This window comes from Erpetoichthys calabaricus, chromosome 4, assembly GCF_900747795.2.
Source record: "Erpetoichthys calabaricus chromosome 4, fErpCal1.3, whole genome shotgun sequence".
NCBI lineage: Eukaryota > Metazoa > Chordata > Cladistia > Polypteriformes > Polypteridae > Erpetoichthys > Erpetoichthys calabaricus.
The window spans coordinates 331963375-331982155 of NC_041397.2; the positions used below are offsets into that span (position 1 = coordinate 331963375).

General features: G+C 41.0%; 2 protein-coding genes and 1 long non-coding RNA gene across 35 annotated transcripts in view; 2 read left to right on the forward strand and 1 right to left on the reverse strand.

The window, feature by feature from the left end:
* Positions 1-11458, forward strand: part of LOC127527404 (uncharacterized) — a 47793-nt gene extending 36335 nt beyond the window's left edge. Inside the window, exon 3 of the long non-coding RNA XR_007934725.1 lies at positions 11440-11458. This is a non-coding gene — a long non-coding RNA (uncharacterized LOC127527404). The remainder of the gene's footprint in view (positions 1-11439) is intronic.
* The window catches only part of LOC114641392 (C-type lectin domain family 5 member A-like), a 1576682-nt gene that overhangs the window by 589861 nt on the left and 968040 nt on the right, over positions 1-18781 (forward strand). The window lies entirely within an intron of this gene.
* Positions 1-18781, reverse strand: part of LOC127527375 (CD209 antigen-like protein E) — a 381022-nt gene that overhangs the window by 170765 nt on the left and 191476 nt on the right. The window lies entirely within an intron of this gene.

Below are 18781 nucleotides of genomic sequence, written 5' to 3' on the forward strand. Positions count from 1 at the left end.
AAGTACAGTCACATTGGCTTATGAAATGAACACACCGATATGACTACGGCATGTCATAAGAACGCTTAGTTCTGTTGATTTCTCTTCTTTTCACCTCTACTGTACTCGCTGTATTCATGAGGTGAAGAAAAAAAGAAAAAAGAAACTCCAGTGGACAACCACAGCAGTTCATCTTCAAGGGAGCGTCGTGTCTAATTAGAAACCATTCAGAAAGGGCACAAATAATTCAAAAGGACTAAGTGCTCTGACGTGAGAAAGGCATCCATTTGTATTTACTAATACATTGCTGTAAAACAATGTGTACGTCTACAGGAATTGTACTGAAGTGAGTACCTGAAAGACAAAGAGAGTCCAATTACCACAATGTAGTCACCTGTGAAGGCCAAAGTCATCATTTCAAATCGCAGGTCATTTCATTGTTCCCAATTTAGTAAGTACACTTTAAAAACTACTAAAACATTGGCCTAAACATATTGCAATAGAAATGCTACATGTACAAAGTGATACATAATGGAAAGTGTTTACCTGAATCATCAAACAATCACTCCTTTCTAGACTGACTGATGACTAAATGATATTGAAAAGATCCTTACCTTTAAGGCATTTGCTGTGTTTAAGCCATAAGAATCATTTCACTACACTCAGTGCCTGACAGGGCTGTGCCTTTGTGAGGACCACATTTTCAATGCTACAAGGCACAGCAATACAGATTATTAAATTTTATGCATTTCTGCAAATCAATTATGTAGCATTTCAATAATTTAAATACATTACAATTTACTAACAGCTACACGAAAAGCCAAGCAAAATGACACCTTTTATTGGCTAACTAAAAAGATTACAATATGCAAGCTTTCGAGGCAACTCAGGCCCCTTCTTCAGGCAAGATGTAATCTTAGTTAGCCAATAAAAGGTGTCATTTTGCTTGGTTTTTCTCTACATTCATAATGGCTAACACAGTACAACACCCTAGTACTAACAGCTACACATAACCATAAATATGCTGACCTGCACATTCAGTTAATGCCACCTAATGCCACAGATGAAACTGATCTTTGAAGAACAAGGAAAACAGTCAAAAAGTGACACTCCACAAAAGCAACCTATGAAGCCATTCATTGCCTAAATTATAAGAACAATAAAGTAAATTTGATACTATTTATTGTAATGGCATAAATAATTCAGTCAACATTTTCAAAAATAGATGCATTCTATATAAACGTTTGGGTATTTATAGGTGAAAACACTTGACTTTCTACTGTATTCCAGTTCAATAGTCTCATATCACATTATACTTTTACAAAATATATTTTACATTATCACATATTGGTTAAGGATATACAATATCAAGCCCTTGAGAAACATGTGAGTGAGTGAGAAAAGGAGAGAAAGGCAGCATATGCTTCAGTAATGGAAAAGAGAGTGGGTAGCACAGAGAGGGAAAGGTCCTTGCTCTTCCCTATCATGTCTGGAATTACTGGAAGCAGAAATAATTGCCTTTTAATAAATCAGTTAGAGCACACAAACCCCTCATGTTTAAGATCACTATTCTCTGCTCCCATAATGCCACTGACACGACGTGAGGCTGAAGAAAGACACAACTCACTGGAGACCTGCTGTGTGACCTGCTGGACAAAGTCTTCTTGTGAAGTTCTAAAACATAAAATGAGGGTCAGAGAACTTTTAAAGTGAGAATTAGGAAGCACTGCCTGTGGTACACAGAATGTCCTTCTTCACGTGTTGAAAATGAAGACGGCCGTCTTGGCTGGAAGAAAAAAATTCAGAAATACTGTCTGGCTGCGCCATTCAAGAACAGTCACAGAGTTGTTGTGAAGCCACTCCTTCGTTATTTTAGCTGTGTGCTTAGGGTCATTGTCTTGTTGGAAGGTAAACCTTCGGCCCAGTCTGAGGTCCTTAGCACTCTGGAGAAGGTTTTTGTCCAGGATATCCCTGTACTTGGCCGCATTCATCTTTCCCTCGATTGCAACCAGTCGTCCTGTCCCTGCAGCTGAAAAACACCCCCACAGCATGATGCTGCCACCGCCATGCTTCACTGTGGGGACTGTATTGGACAAGTGATGAGCAGTGCCTGGTTGTCTCCACACATACCGCTTAGAATTAAGGCCAAAAAGTTCTATCTTGGTCTCATCAGACCAGAGAATCTTATTTCTCACCATCTCAGAGTCCTTCAGGTGTCTTTTAGCAAACTCCATGCGGGCTGTCATGTGTCTTGCACTGAGGAGAGGCTTCCGACACTTGTCCCACTTCCTCATCACTTGTCCAATACATTTTCCCTTTACTGAGCCAAGTGACAGGTAAGTTAGTCTTAAAGAAACACAAAGATGTGACAAGTAAGCTGACAACAGCTGATGTTGTGAAATAATAATCAGGTGAGCCTGTGCTGAGGTCTGGACATGGTCACCGACAAGAAAACACGTAATGAGGACACAGAACAGGAATGTCGATGTGACAACAGCAACTGGGAGTGAAGGGGAGACCAGTTAATGGCCCCGGGCATTGATGGTGGGGCACCAGTGCAGGAAAGGAAAATGAACTGTAACTCACCACCAGGGACAATCAGAATAACATGTGAAGGAAGAGAGATTTAACTCAGCCATTGATCAAATCATTTGGGAAGGCTCCTTCTTTATTTACCTCACCTTCCTCTGTCGTAGGATGAGGGTCTCTGACTGTTAGATCAGTTTAAATGAAGGCCACTCGTTAAAGAAACAGAATAACACAAAGTATTGATAAACACAAGGATTATAGAAATATGATAACTGCGTAACTAAAGTATGGTGATCTGTACGACAGGACCCTGCCAGACTAGACAGACGAACATATCAGACAGAGAGAGGCTGGATGTTTACTGCTCTTTAGAGTTTTAAGTTATCTTGGCAAAAATGTAGTCTTAACGACACCAAAGGCCTCATGTATAACACTATGCGTATAATTCACACTAAAACATGGCATACACCAACTTCCACGTTCTTCTGCTACATAAATTCCGGTCAGCATGAAAAGTAACGGACGTGCACGCACCTACCGCCCACCCCATCTCCTCCCAGAGTTACATCCATCCACCCATCCATCCATTATCCAACCCGCTATATCCGAACTACAGGATATAGTCCTAACTGCTGGAGCCAATCCCAGCCAACACAGGGCGCAAGGCATGAAACAAACCCTGGGCAGGGCACCAGCCCTCCGCAAGGTGCAGACACACACTAGGGACAATTTAGAATCGCCAATGCACCTAACCTGCATGTCTTTGGACTGTGGGAGGAAACTGGAGCGCCCAGAGAAAACCCGTGCTACCCACTGCGCCACCGTGCCGCCCTCCCAGAATTACGCCTCTTTGAATATGCAAATCAATATAAATAGCCCTTTAGTTCAGTATTCTGTGAAAAGACAATAGCAAAAGCACGGGGGAAAATAGAAGAAATTCAGTGAATACCAAGTGGAGGCAAAGAAAAACATACTATTTGTTGGTTTAAGCAGTGGTATAAACAACAAAAGGAAGTTGATTGAGTGACACAGAGTGTCTGAAAAACAGAAAAGTTCAACTTCAGAAAGTCGTACAGTGCCTGAAATAAAAGGCGAGTTGTGGCCCACCTTTTGAGTATCATATGGATGCTTTTTAGGGTACAGAGAAAGGAAAAAAATAATAGGGCACAGTGGAAAAAAAAGCTCAAAATGTCAACTTTAATCTTGAAATTTCCACTTTAGTCATGTGGTTTATTTTATCGTTAAATTAGAACATCATAAACTTCATTTTAAAATCATTTAATTTACTAGGTTCTCAAATCCCATCTTAACTAAAGTAGCACATTAAATGCTTCTATGTGTTCTTCTATGTGCTCTACATCTGTGAATTACTACATGATTCTTCGATGGGCTTTCTCTTATACCGACAGGACACAGAATACATTACATTAATTATATTATAGCTCTCTGAACAATTTAAATACTAAGATGTATACTTGAAATCATTTTCATGATGAAATAAATGAAAGCATGTATTAAGCAAGGGGGCACAGTGGCACAGTGGTAGCAATGAGCTGCTGTTCAGAGATTGATCCTGACTCCTGCAAGATGCTTGCTGCGCCGTGTGCGACCCTTGATAAAATAATTTATTGCAGCAGTTCTGTCTCTTTCAAACGTACTAACCCCCAATTCCTGTCCTTCCTGTTTTTTCTTCAAGTAATAAATTGTCACACAATAAATTCTTTATAATGTAAAACCATCTCTAAGCTTAGAACACTGATTAATCAAAACCTTTAAGGAACTTCGAAATATCTTTTATTATTATATATTATTTATCTAGCATCAAGCTAAAAGAAGTGGGAGTTCAGGGTGATGTTTTTAGATGGGTGCAGATTGGCTCAGATACGGGAAGCAGAGGATGATGGTGAGAGGAACTTCATCAGAACTGGCTGATGTTAAGAGTGGTGACCAGCAGGGGGCACTGCTGGGGCCGCTGCTATTTTTAATATATATAAATGAATTAGATAGGAATATAAGTAACAAGCTGGTTAAGTTTGCAGATGATACCAAGATAGGTGGATTAGCAGATAATTTGTAATCCGTTATATCATCACAGAGGGACTTGGACAGCAGACAGGCTTGGGCAGATATGTGAAATTTAATGTCAGTAAATGTAAAGCATTACACATAGGAAGTAAAAATTTGAGGTTTGAATACACAATGGGTGGTCAGAAAATCGAGAGTACACCTTATGAGAAGGATTTAGGAGTCACAGTGGACTCTAAGCTATCAACCCAGCCACAGTGGAATCACAAACCAGTGTGTTTCTTTGTGTCGGTCCCAAGCCCAGATAAATGGGAGGGTTACGTCAGGAAGGGCATCTGGTGTAAAATTTGGCCAAATCAATATGTGGACAACAATACAAATTTCCATCCCAGATCGGTCAAGCCCCCGGGTTAACAATGAGAGGAGGAAGGTAAAGAGAGTGGAACTGAGGGTAGGAACTTTGAATGTTGGCAGTATGACTGGTAAGAGGAGAGAGTTAGCAGATATGACAGAGAGAAGGAAGGTTGATATAGTGTGTGTGAAGAGACTAAATGGAAGGGGAGTAAGGCCAGGGGGATTGAAGGTGGATTCAAATTGTTCTATCATGGTGTGGATGGGAGGAGAAATGGCGTAGGAGTTATTCTGAAGGAACAGCATGTCAAGGGTGTTTTGGAGGTGAAAAGAGTGTCAGACAGAGTGATGATTATGAAGCTGGAAATTGGAGGTGTGGTGATGAATGTTGTTAGTGCATATGTCCCGCAAATTGGGTGTGCAATGGATGAAAAAGAAGATTTTTGGAGTGAGTTGGATGAAGTGATGAACAGTGTACCCAAAATTGGTGATTGGAGTGGATTTAAATAGACATGTTTCTGAAGGGAACAGAGAAGACAAGAAAGTGATGGGTAGGTATGGTGTCAAGGAGAGAAATTAAGAAGGTCAGATGATAGTGGATTTTGCCAAAAGAATGGACATGGCTGTGGTGAATACATACTTTAAGAAGAGAGAGGAACATAGGGTTATATACAAGAGTGGAGGAAGATGCACACAGGTAGATTACATCCAATGTAGAAGAGTTGATCTGAAGGAGATTGAAGACTGCAAAGTGGTGGCAGGGAAAAGTGTAGTTAAGCAGCATAGGATGGTGGCCTGTAGGGTACCGTTGGAGATCAAGAAGAGGAAGAGGTTGAAGGCAGAGCCAGGATCAAATGGTGGAAGTTGGAAAAGGAAGACTGCAAGGTTGAGTTCAGGGAGAAGATGAGACAGGCACTGGGCGACAGTGAAGAGTTAGCAGACAGTTGAGAAACTACAGCAGATGTAGTAAGGGTGACAGCATGGAGGGTGCTTGGCATGACATTAAGACAGAGGAAGGAGGAAAAGGAAACCTGGTGGTGGAATGGGGAAGTACAGGAGAGTATACAGAGGAAGAGGATGACAAAGAGGAAGTGGGATAGTCAGAGAGATGCAAAAAGTAGACAAGGGTACAAGGAGATAAGGCACAAGGTGAAGAGAGAGGGGGCGAAGGCTAAAGAAAAGGCATATGATGAGTTATATGAGAGGTTGAACACAAAGGAGGGAGAAAAGGACCATTGGGCTAGACAGTGGGACTGAGCTGGGAAAGATGTGCAGCAGGTTAGGGTGATAAAGGATAAAGATGGAAACGAACTCACAAGCGAGGAGTATGTGTTGAGCAGATGGAAAGAGTACTTTGAGAGGCTGAAGAATGAAGAGAACAAGAGAGAGAAGAGGTTGGATGATGCGGAGATAGTGAATCAGGAAGTGCAACAGATTAGCAAGGAGGAAGTAGGGACAGCTATGAAGAGGATGAAGAATGGAAAAGCCATTGGTCCAGATGACATACCTGTGGAAGCATGGAGGTGTTTAGGAGAGATGACAGTGGAGTTTTTAATGAGATTGTTTAATGGAATCATGGAAAGTGAGAGGATGCCTGAGGAGTGGAGAAGAAGTGTGCTGGTGCAGATATTTAAGAATAAGGGGGATGTGCAGGAGTGCAGTAAAAACAGGGGGATAAAATTGATGAGCCACAGCATGAAGTTATGGGAAAGAGTAGTGGAAGCTCAGTTAAGAAGGTAGGTGATTATTAGTGAACAGCAGTGTGGTTTCATGCCAAAAAAGAGCACCACAGATGCTATGTTTGCTCTGAGGATGTTGATGGAGAAGTACAGAGAAGGCCAGAAGGAGTTGCATTGCGTCTTTGTGGACCTGGAGAAAGCAAATGACAGGGTGCCTCGAGAGGAGCTGTGGTATTGTATGAAGAAGTCGTGAGTGGCAGAGAAGTACGTAAGAGTTGTACAAGATATGTACGAGGGAAGTGTGACAGTGGTGAGGTCTGCGGTAGGAGTGATGGATGCATTCAAGGTGGAGGTGAGATTACATCAGGGATTGGCTCTGAGCCCTTTCTTATTTGCAATGGTGATGGACAGGTTGACAGACGAGATTAGGCAGGAGTCCCCGTGGACTATGATGTTTGCTGATGACATTGTGATCTGTAGCGATAGTAGGGAGTAGGTCGTGGAGAACCTGGAGAGGTGGAAATATGAGAGGAGAGGAATGAAGATCAGTAGGAACGAGACAGAATACATGTGTGAAAATGAGAGGGAGGTCAGTGGAATGGTGAGGATGAAGGGAGTAGAGTTGGCGAAGGTGGAGGAGTTTAAATACTTGGGATCAACAGTACAGAGTAATGGGGATTGTGGAAGAGAGGTGAAAAAGAGAGTGCAGGCAGGGTGGAGTGGGTGGAGAAGAGTGACAGGAGTGATTCGTGACAGATGGGTATCAGCAAGAGTGAAAGGGAAGGTCTACAGGACGGTAGAGAGATCAGGTATGTTATATGGTTTGGAGACGGTGGCACTGATCAGAAACCAGGAGACAGAGCTGGAGGTGGCAGAGTTAAAGATGCTAAGATTTGCATTGGGTGTGACGAGGATGGACAGGAATAGAAATGAGGACATTAGGGGGTCAGCTCAAGTTGGACGGCTGGGAGACAAAATCAGAGAGACGAGATTGTGTTGGTTTGGACATGTGCAGATGAGAGATGCTGAGTATATTGGGAGAAGGATGCTAACTATAGAGCTGCCAGGGAAGAGAAAAAGAGGAAGGCCTAAGAGAAGGTTTATGGGTGTGGTGAGAGAGGACATGCAGGTGATGGGTGTCACAGAGCAATATGGAGAGTACAGAAAGATATGGAAGAAGATGATCCACTGTGGCAACCCCTAATGGTAGCAGCCTAAAGAAGAAGAAGAAGTGGATTCTAAGCTATCAACTTCTTGACAGTGTCCAGAAGTCATTAAGAAGGCAAACAGAATGTCAAGTTACTGTATATAGCGGCATGATGTGTGGAATACAAGTCCAAAGAGGTTCTGCTCAAGCTTTATAACACACTGGTGAGGCCTCGTCTGGAGTCCTTTGTGCTGTTTAAACTCCAGGCTACAAAAAGAACATAGCAGCACTAGAGAAGGTCCAGAGAAGAGTGACTAGGCTGATTCTAGGGCTACAGGGGATGAGTGATGAGGAAAGATTAAAAGAGCTGAGCCTTTAGAGAATAAGAGAAGACCTGATTGACGTGTTTAAAATTATGAAGGGAATTAGTACAGTGGATCAAGGCTGTTATTATAAAATGAGTTCATCAAAACCACCTGGACACAGTTGGAAATGTTTTAAGGATAAAGTTTGCACAAACATTAGGACGTTTTTCTTTACACAAAGAATGATAGACAACTGGAATAAGCTACCAAGTAGTGTAGTAGACAGTAAGACTTCAGGGACATTCAAAACTAGACTTGATGTTTTGTTTTAGAAGAAATAAGTGGAAAGGACGGGCGAGCTTTGTTGGGCTGAATGGCCTGTTCTCATCTAGATTGTTTTAAAGTCCTAATGTTCTAAATCTTTGTAGTACATGTTTAATTATTCCATCCATCTATCCAGGGTCGCACCAGTCCTTGCAAGCATACAGCACAAGGCAGGATCAATCCTTGAACGGGGCCCAAGCTCATCACTACCACTGCACCACCTTGCCCATACGTTTAATTATTAACAGTATACATTACTAGGGGACTTACACCCTTCTCGCTTCGCTAGCCAAACCCCCTTGCCTGCACTTGAATGCACCCCAAGGAGACTCCTTCGAAACTCCCTCTTAAACGGTGATACAATGGAAAACAAATAGTTTTTTTTACCTCCTCTTTGCTCGATCAGCTGCTGGCTTGCTGCTGCTGCCTCTGCCGCCACCACCACCACCACCACTGCTGCTGCTTCTGCTTGATGCACATCTCGCGTGGCACTTCGAACATTTAAAAACCTGTACAGCAGCTGTCTTTGTCATCTACTCTTTGTCTTTTATTTCTGCCCCCTGGTGTGGTTAAATCTGTTGGCACAAAATCTTGTCTCGCGGGATGCGAGTTCTTGATATTTTAGTTTATAATTTAAAAATGGAATAAGAATCTTAAAATCTAACAACATCACATTAAAGTTAGATAAATTATGAAAAGAATGATACCAAACATATATATGTAGGTTTTAAAATAAGCCCAATTTAAAGCGTGACAAAAACATCACATAAAATCGTTGCTCAAAATTGTCACACTTTTAGGCTTATATATATAGAGTAGATTTAAATGAAGGTAAAAATGTATCTCTTTAATGTAATACATACACTTTACTGCATTTCATCTTAAAAATATCAAGAGCTCCAAAAAGATAACGCTTGGAAATCTAAATCAACTTAGAAGGCAGTTGTCATCATCTGTAAATTTGTGCTCTTCTATTGCATTGTTGCAGTAGGATGAAACAGCGAGCAACAACAGACATGTTGCTCCCGGAGTCAAACATAGCGATCACCCGGTGTCCATTCACTAACACCACTCCCTTGTTGGTGAAAGATAAGATATTGGACATGACACAATACCTTTCTCCTTTTGTCCAGGTACAATCCATCGGCTCGCTGTTGAGCGGGCAAGCAGTGATGATGTGCCCCAGTTCGCTGCACTTGAAACAGCGTGGGAGCTGGAGAGCTTTTCTTTTGGTATAACCGGAGGCTCAGAGTTGCATTGAAGGTACTCAGGGTTCTCAACACGTGCCTGTCTGGTTAGACGAGCACACCATTCTGACCTCTCCGCCTTGGAAGCCACCAGATGGCGCTTAAGCACCTCAGTAAGGCCATTCATGTTCTTATATGATTCTGTCCGAACCGGCTGGGCGAGGTGGTCAGGCACAGCATTTACAAGGGCCTTGCATGAGACTTGTTCTACTACATGGCGGTCATTGTTGATGTCTGACATCAGCCACTGCCCGATTTTGCCCCAGATCTCAAAGACATTGTGCCCGTTCAGGCTTGTCTAGATCAAATTTCCGCTGCCGCCATTTCCTTGCCTGCTGGGCGGAAGTAATGCCATAGCACTTCAGTATTTCAGCCTTAAGGGTGTCATAGTTGGCGGCCTCCTCGTCATGGAGATTGTAATAAGCATGCTGCGCGAGTCCTTGAGGTATGGCACGAGTGTGTGCACCCACTGCAGCCTCAGCCACATAATGCACATAGCAGTGCGCTCAAAGATTAAAAGGTATGACTCGATATCATCCCCCTCTGCTAAGACCACTAGAGGACGGGGTGGAGGTCAAGTGGCCTCCGGTTTTACCGCATCTGCAGCGAGGAGTTGGGTCTCCGCCTCCAACAGCTTTGTCCGGATTTCACCCAGTTGGACTTTGACGGTATGGAGCTCTGTCAAAACGGTGCTCAATATTGAATTCAGGTTTTGCTCTTTGGACATGATGCGAGAAAAGTATCCTGTCAACTACGCCAATCTGTAATAAATCAAGAGACACAAGACAGGTAAAGAGTTAAGGAGCATCTCCATATACTGGCCGTAAGTTCCAGTTCAAGGGTGCCACAGTGAAAGTTGCACAATAAATACACATTTGACAAGGAAGTATGGGTTCTTGGAGCTTTTATAGAGGATGCTTAATGAAAACAGGAGCTAGGCAGACAGAAATGATGGGGGTTGGAGAATTGTCGGAGATGACGTCAGAAGGAAGCTGGAGGTGCGATGAACTTAACAGAGCAATATGGTGTTATTTTTTGGGGAAGATCAGAGCTGTTTCTTGCAGTAAGGCTTTTTATTTTGTTGTTTTCCTGTGGGTGTGAAGGAGAAGAGAGCATTAGTGCCACATTCTGAATCCCTGTTTCTCGTGGTTTCACGTGCGATCGGGCCGTTCGTCTGTCCCCTAGTCATGTGTGTGTGACAGTGTGTGTGTGTGTGTGTGTGTGTGTGTGTGTGTGCACATACACACTCTACACAGTCGCCTTCACTTGCATTTCCTTCATTATTGTACTGTTATGTCACTGTTTATAGATACAGTGTGTTTAGCAAAGAACCCCCTTTGTCCACGCTCAGTCAGACTGGATGGTGACCGCTGGTGGACTGCATTCTTCAAGTCACTCCACAGATTTTCAGTCAGGATTCTTTTCTATACACACTGTAGATAGACAGATGGATAAATAAATGGAATGATAGATGGATAGATAGCTGCACTACTTTGACAGGTTTACAAGAGAGACACAGCTGTAGGAGGAATTCCAGAGTAGCAGTAAAGTAATTCCAAGTGGTGAGAGATGTCTTCATGGACAGTTAGTCTGCAGTGAGGAGTGTGGTAGGAATGACGGCCTGGTTCATCTTATTGGCACCTTGGTAACACTTCACTGATTTGATAAAACACAAAATCACGCGCCCCCCTTTTGTGGGACAGGCACAAGGCTTTTCACAATATAACTTTGAGCTCCTACTTGTTTGTATTTGGTGATCTCTGCTTAGCTGACCTGCCTGAAGATATCAGAAGAACAACGGAATCCTGGATTAGAAATAACTGGAACTTCTTTCTCTTTCAATCCCTCTACAGCGTTCATAAAGATGGCAGACAAGATCAGAGTATCGGTGAAGCACACTGATGACTACTGTACCATAGAAGAATCACTACATGGCAGTGGAGCAGATGGCGCTGAAGGTAGGCGCTGTACACCTACTTTATACACTTAAAATAAATACAATTATTCTGTAAAGGCAGGTAAAGTAGGACTTTGATGTATTGTGGTGTTTTGAAGTGTAAGGAAGTGGAATGGATGGCTGATGTTAATGAATGAATTGTCTTCTTCACCTTCTCACGATGAGCCATTTCAGTGAGATTCCCAGTTTATTGGTCCCCTCTCTCTTTGAATTTTGAACCTTCATGACGTTGAACAGTCTGCTCACTCTTTCTTGCTGTAAGTCACAGTTGTGCTCTTGTTTGAAATTTAGACAAACGCTTTTAAAAGCTAAGAGTGAACTCATCACAGCTCTCCCTGTTCGTGTCACACACTGGTGACTAAATCTGAGAAAGCCAAGTTTTGCTCGTCTGTTCAGAGTGCTAATTTAACATGGCAGAGAAGAAGCAGTTTGAGGGACATCAGGCATTTCCGGAGGTGCCCCATATTGTGTGGTAGGTGTTACTGTCACGCCAGGTTCAAGTCAGTAACTCCACCTCGAGTAGATTCATTTACTGATGCCGTGTCTTTACTCGCCGGTGGTCAGTGTTTGGTGTGCTCTGCCTGAGTTCACATTGATCTTAGCCTCTTTGCTGTGTCCTCTACAATTTCATAAGGAAAAATGTGACTCTGATGTGACAGATACGTCCACAAGAGATTCATTTGATAAGCGAATCCTGTTCAGAGTACGCTCATTCACATGCACACAGGACGAGAAGTGAAGAGATGAGGTTAGAGCTAGTGGTACTCCTTCATGTTCAGGGGGAGTTTTAGAACGTGTCCAGCCCCACGACCTTCAAATCCACAAAGAGAGAGCATGAGAGATGTTTTCAAGGAGAGGTGTAGATTCTCATAAGAGCAGCACAGATGACTTCCAGGTGCAGGTCAGTGCCTTCTTAGTTGTACCTGAGCACGTCCTTCAGAGTTTGTCAAGAACTCAGTTTGGGGTTACAAGCATAAGATGAATGAATGTCTTGTCCTGGCAAAGGATTTTAGAGATGTCAAGTCATCTTTGATTGGCTCTGTTGGATATGAGAAAGACAGATGACGGCTAATGGTAGAAGTATAATCATTCGGTTCAGGAACTCCAAGAAATGATCTTCAGAAATCGTCATGGAGTGTTAGTGTTTTCTGAATTTCTGTATTTTTTAAAGGCTTCGGGAGCCACTGACATCCTATTAAAGTGGACAATGCCCATTGTGTCCTAGTGGACATGAAGTAAACTTCAATTTTTCAAACTGAATAAGGAACTATTTTGGTCTCGTCCGTTATAGGAGATGGATGTCTGAAGCAGAGCTCTGCTAGCAGCGGCTTTATTTTCCCACATATTTCATATTATTTTGAGGTATCCTGTATTTAACCCGACCAAGGAACTTCCACTACGATATACAAGCATGAGTAACAAGAAGAAAAGTCAGAAAGAACCGGAAAAGAAACTTAAAGCTGCATCAAAGTCTGGACAGACATCAGGCCCAAGTGCAAGGTATGGCCTCTCAGAGACTGACCTGGAACAGGCAGATGAATGCGCAGATTTCCTGGGACCCCGCTCCATTGTATCGTCTCCAGTCGAGAGTGAAAATGGGAGCGAAGGTGCAAGTGATACAGGTGATACAGGTCGCGAAAGATCGCCGATTTCTGAGGATCATTTGAGACTAGAAAAGGCCCTGCAGGATGTGCTCTCATCTACTCATCGTGAGCCCGCAGCACCTGCTGTAACAGGAGCTGCATTTCCACTCGCAGAGCACGAAATCCGAAACAAACTCTCCGAACTGAAAACTGAACTGAAAGAGATGATTGCTACACTGGCCACTGCCATGGCTACGGCCATAAATGAGCTTAAGAAGGATAACAAGAATGAGCTTAAGAATGAGCTTAAGAAGTCTAACATTGAGCTTAAGAAGGATAACAAAGACCGGGAAACGCGTCTATTTCAACGTTTTGACGTGAACTTTAAAAGCCTGTTGGAGAAATTAGAGGAACACTTCAAAGAAAATAGATCCAAACTGAAAATTCTTGCCGACCAAATTAATGACGTTACAGATCAGCTGGATGACATTAAGCAGGCATTCATGGCTTGAGTTGAAACAGCAGAACAATTGGCATCTAATGCCGATGAAAAAGCCACAGCTGCGAATTCCGAATGCAAAAAACTCGGAGACAGACTTGCGGCCCTGGAAGATGGGTGCAGAAGAAATAATATAAGAAGGGTATACCTGAGAAATGAGAAAGCTCAAACCCAGTGAAATCTGCAGTAGAAAATAATTGGAGATGATTTTAAACTCGACATTGAGATAGCAGCTACTTATCGCACATACAGATCAAGCACCTTTAAACCAAGGTCTTTTATTGTCCGCTTCGAGCGATTGCGATGTAAGCTTGATGTGATGGCACTTCTCAGACACAAGCAAGAAATTATATTTGAAAATAATCTTATTCATATTTTCCCTGACTTCTCACCATTAACAGCTGCAAAATGCGCAGCCTACTTTAACATTAAAAAGCCGATATCAAATACAGCCTCTTGTATCCCGCCAAACTGAAAGTGGAAGTTCAAGATCAATATTATGTATTTCCAACCAAGGAGGAAGCTGAAAAGGAATTAAAGAAGCTGTTTCCGACACTCTTTTGAAAGTTAATAAAGAGCCGTATTCTGTCAAGACATGGGAAGGACCTGTCATCTGCTGTTGGATCCACTTTTAAAGAGACTGGTATTATAATTATACATCCTTTTCTTTACTTGGACATTATATGTTTATGTCTTAATTACAGTTATAGACGGGAGTGTGAAAGTGTGGAAGTAATTAAAGTAGGGTTGTTTTTTTTTTTTTTTTTACTACCTTAAAGTAGACTGTTTAACATCATACCCTTGGTTTATTGCTATTTCTGCTATTTCTACTATTACATTATACTATTACATTAGTATTTACTATGTTTATCCTTAATATCTTAATATCTTAAAATTGCTGAAGATTATTTTAAGCTTAAAGACTGTTAATGATTATATTTTTGGCAGATAGTATTAAGAATTCAGCTGCAATAGATATCTCTTTACTTTAATTCTCTAATGCTGCTGCGGGGTGGGGTTTGCTTTGTTTTGGACGTGCTCTGTCTCTTTGTATGCCGGAGGACCGGGACATCGTGAAGTGGGATCAAGCCTCATGTGGGGAGGCAAAATGGGGGGGGGGGAGTATTTAAAGGGGGGAGAGAAGGAGAGGAGGCTATATCTAATCTATTCTTCTAATCTTTATAACTATAAATATCAATGCAACAATAGGCTAAAATGCAATAACTCATGGGGAATTTTGAAATTAAGATTAAAACTGCCTCACTACCAGTTAAGACTATAAAATGACATTAAAAACTCAGAATCAATGTCTCCATGATGGGACAGTTAACTTTGTGAGCTGGAATGTTAAAGACCTGAATCACGAATTAAAGAGAAAGAAAGTATGCTCTCACCTAACAGGCTTAAACGCTAAAATAATATTTTTACAGGGGACCCACTTACTAAGCAAGGATCAGTTCAGACTACAAAAAGACTGGACTGGCCAAATGTTCCATTCTAGCTTTATAAAGAAAACTAGAGGGGTGGGAATTCTCATACATAGAACAGTTCCATTTGTAGCATCAGATGTAGTGTCGGACCCTGAAGGGAGATATGTGATGGTCATGGGCAACTTATATAACAGTAAAATGATTTTGATAAATGTTTATGCACCCAATGCCGATGATAAGGAATTCATGCAAAATCTATTTGCATCCATTCCCAATGTGAACACTCATAAAATTATAATGGCTGGGGACTTTAATTGTGTTTTAAATCCACTCTTAGATAGGACTCCTGTGACAGGGGGGATGACATCTAACACTGCAAAGACAATTACACAGTTTTTAAATGACCACAACTTATCAGACCCCTGGAGGTTTCTTAACCCAAACTCAAGAACATATTCGTTCTACTCACCAGTGCATTATAGCTACTCAAGAATTGATTATTTTTTTATAGATAATAATTTCCTGCCTACGATTAAATTGTGCAAATAATGACACAATTGTTATCTCCGACCATGCCCATCTAGTCTTGGAGCTAAAAGCATTAAGCCCCTCACACTCACCTCGCAGATGGCATCTTAACCCTCTTCTATTGGCAGACGAGAACTGTACAGAATTTATATCCAAACAAATCAGCTTCTTCCTAGAGACAACACGTCCACAGAGGTTTCTGCAGGAACACTCTGGAAAACTCTAAAGGCCTTCTTAAGAGGACAGATTATTTCATATCTTTCCCACAAAAATAAATTAGAAACCAAGAAAGTGTCAGAGCTAAGAAGCAAAATTACTAGAATAGATGAAGAACAAACCAGGTGTCCAAGTGAAGCTCTTCACAGGAAAAGGCAGGCCCTGCATACAGAACTCAACATCTTAATAACTAAAGAAATTGAACTTATTTATAAGTCAAGACATCATTACTATGAACACGGAGAAAAAGCTAATAAGCTTTTAGCTCAACAAATTCACAAACAAGAAGTTCTCAATGCAATACCAGTAATCACCAACACGAATGGAGAAGAAATCATTGACCATAAAAATATAATGCACGCATTTAGAGATTATTATAAATCCTTATATTCTACTGAGTTGAAATAAGACAACACACAATCTAATGCATTTCTAGATACATTACAGACACCACAAATAGATGCTTTAAGTGCTGAGGAACTGGATAAACCTCTGATGCTAACAGAATTACTAGATGCTATAAAGTCACTACAAAGCGGGAAATCAACAGGCCCTGATGGTTACCCCATAGAATTTTATAAGAAATTCTCCACTCAGCTAGCTCCCCTCTTATTGGCAACATTTACAGAAGCTAGAGACAACCAAATACTACCTCAAACATTTCATCAAGCATTAATCACTGTCTTTCCTAAACAAAATAAGGACTTGTTATAATGTGCATCATACAGACCAATTTCACTCCTGAATAATGATGTTAAGATACTCTCAAAAATTCTAGCTAGAAGGATGGAGAAAGTGCTGCCCTCGGTAATATCACAGGATCAAACTGGATTTATTAAAGGCCGACATCTATCTTCCAATCTCCGATGCTTGTTTAATCTAATATATTCACCAGCAAAATCAAACACCCCAGAGATATTACTATCATTAGATGCAGAAAAAGCATTTGATATGATTGAATGGAACTACCTTTTCACTGCATTGGAGAAATTTGGGTTTGGCCCGAATATTTGTGCATGGATGAAACTACTGTATACCAATCCAGAAGCTTCAGTTTGTATTAATAACATTTGCTCAGACTACTTTAAGCTAGAATGTGGTACCAGACAAGGATGTCCCTTGTCACCACTGCTGTTTGCAATCGCCATTGAACCACTGGCGGTTCACTGTCAAAATACTTATCAGATAAAGGGGATTATCAGAGAAGGACTGGAACAGAAAATTTCTCTACATGCAGATGATATGGTTTTATATATATCAGACCCAGAAAACACTGTGCCTGCAGTTCTAACAGCACTAACAGAATTTCAAAAGATATCCGGTCTCAGAATTAATCTGAATAAAAGTATACTCTTTCCAGTGAATTCACAAGCATATAATATTAAATTGGACACCCTACCTTTTACCATAGCAGATCAGTTTAAATACCTAGGGGTAAATATCACAAGTAAACATAAAGCTCTTTATCAACAAAATTGTGCCGTCTGTATGGAAAAAATTAAGCAAGATTTGCATAGATGGTCAACCCTTCATCTCACTCTAGCCGGAAGAATTATTAACATTGTTAAGATGAATATCCTTCCTAAACTTCTTTTTTTATTTCAAAACATTCCAATATATATCAATAAATCATTTTTTAAGCAATTAGATTCAACAATAACCTCATTCATTTGGAACTCAAAACACCCACATATCCGAAGAGCGACCCTACAAAGACCTCAGGCAGAGGGTGGCATGGCTTTACCTAATTTTCAGTTTTATTACTGGGCAGAAAACATACAAGCCATAAAAACCTGGACACAAATAAATTAACATACACAGGCTTGGTCCGCAGTAGAAGTAAAATCCTGTAGTACTTCTTTATACTCCCTGCTCTGCTCTCCAATAAATGTAAGTTATCGCAAATATACTAATAACCCAATTGTGCTTTACTCACTCAGAATATGGAACCAACTTAGAAAGCATTTTAAGATGGAAAATCTTTTATTCGCGGCACCTCTGCAAGAGAACCACTTCTTTCAACCTTCGCAAGTATATCCAGTTTTTAATACCTGGAAAAGTTTTGGGATTAAAATGCTCAGAGATCTATATATAGACAACATCTTTTGAACAATTTCTTTCACTATCTTCAAATTAGAAATTTTGTTAAACAGAAACTGTCCGATTTTCCTCACCTCGTACCCGAAAACCATGCTGGAAAAAATGCTGCTCAATTTCGAGGAATTAAACACTATTTCCGCATTATATAAAATCTTATTGGAGTCCCTACCTTTCAAAGACCCAAGAGGACATTGGGAAGAAAATCTCTTAATCTATATATCAGAAAAGGAGTGGAAGGTAGCAAAGCAGAGAATTCACTCAAGTTCTATATGCACAAAGCATAGAATTATTCAACCTAAAATTATATAACGAGCTCATCTGGTTCGCTTAAAAGTGTCCAAAATGTTTCCAGAGCAAGATCCAACCTGTGAACGCTGCAACCAAGCTCCTGCCTCACTGGGTCACATGTTTTGGGCCTGCACCAAACTAACATCATTTTGGACCAAAATTTTTAAGTGCCTTTCAGACAAGCCTTGGGGTCACAATCCCTCCTAACCCGTTAACAGCTCTGTTCGGGGTTCTTCCAGACAGACGTGAGGTGGAGAAGGACAAGCAAACGGTGATTGCATTCATTACACTTTTGGCACGCAGACTTATTCTGTTAAATTGGAAGAATCCTAACTCTCCTCTGATAAGTCAGTGGGAAACCAATGTTTTATATTATTTGAAATTGGAAAAAATCACATTCTCAGTTAGAGGATCTGTACAGAATTTTTTCAAAACCTGGCAGGATTTAATCAATTTTATTTTAGAATAAGAGAAATAACTGTTACCGCATTTATTTTCCTTCTCCGTTTTTTATTTATCTATATATATTTCTTCCTTTCTTTTGTTTATTGTTGCCTTATTAAAAAGCCCTAAGCAATTCTCCTTTGGCTAAGC